Below are 1,226 nucleotides of genomic sequence, written 5' to 3' on the forward strand. Positions count from 1 at the left end.
GCTGGAGATGCTTCTGGCTCAGAAATCAGGCGACTGAAGGGGCTGCAGCAGGAGGAGTTAGCATGGCAGGACATCGCTGAGCTCTGGTAGCTCTATGGCTGTTGCAATGTTCCCTGGAGACCTGCAGCTTTACAAAACAGAGGACTTGCTCCTCAAAGAGTCTGTATCTGTCCTCAGACTGACAGGAGAGCCAGTAAACAGGTGAGAACTGTTTACAGGTGGGAGGTGTAAAGTCGTCCTTGTTTCCACCTCAGTGGCACTGAACATGGTCAGGGTCTGCTGGTATCAGCCCAGAGAGCAGAGAAAGGTAAAGAACATCGGTGCCACATGCAGGGACACTACGCTGCTGCTGCTGCAACATCTCCACTGCACCGTTGCAGTGTGTGTGGTTCAGCTGCAGCATCTTACTGACTTATTTTTTTTTGCAAAGGGTCAGTTTGCCTACAGACCAAATCAGCTCCCGTTTTTGGGAGTGAAACCAGTGTCTGTGATGCCTGCACAGCTGGAGTTTTGTGCAACAAATTTGTCCTGCTCTGTCTTCTGTCAGGAGAGGGGTTGGTTCAAGCTACTCCTGAGAAGGGTTTGGGAAAGGTGTGGGTTTGTTTTTTTTCTCACTTAAGTGGTCTGATCCAAAACGTTGTAAAGTGACACATGGCCCAAAAGTCCTCGGTCAAGGAGAAAGCCCAAAATAGTTTTGGAAAGGCGCACAGAACTGGAAGAAAGTGAGCCAGGAATGCAAATGTATGGAAAACCAGGGCGGTGGCGGCTCATCGGTACAAATTTTGTGCACCCAGATGAACACTAATATTGTCCCAGTACCCTTTCTGACTGGAGAAGTGTCCCGTCAGCGGGGAGAGGCCTTCCCAAATCCTGCAGCCAGGCTTCCGTCACCGGGGTGGGGCTATAGCTGGTGCAGCGTTGGAAGGAAAGTCACCAACAGTCAAGAAAACTCCCCAAAATATAAAGCAGGCTTCGGAAGGGAGCCAGGGAGGGGAGCCTGCACGGCGTGGCGGGGGTGTACATAGCATGGGTGCAGCGGCCACGGGGCTGCTGAGAGGAACACGAGGCAGGGGAGGAGGAGACGGCACGGCCTTCGCCTGGAAATGTTTGACAATACTGGTTTTCTTCCCCTAAAAAAGGGCTAAAGTCACAGGTAAATTCAAAAGGGTGTGAAACGCCTGCACCCGCCGGCTGTCGGCAGGGCCTCGGCGGCTGAGCAGCACACG

Source organism: Aptenodytes forsteri, unplaced genomic scaffold (assembly GCF_000699145.1).
Source record: "Aptenodytes forsteri isolate BGI_AS27 unplaced genomic scaffold, ASM69914v1 Scaffold146, whole genome shotgun sequence".
NCBI lineage: Eukaryota > Metazoa > Chordata > Aves > Sphenisciformes > Spheniscidae > Aptenodytes > Aptenodytes forsteri.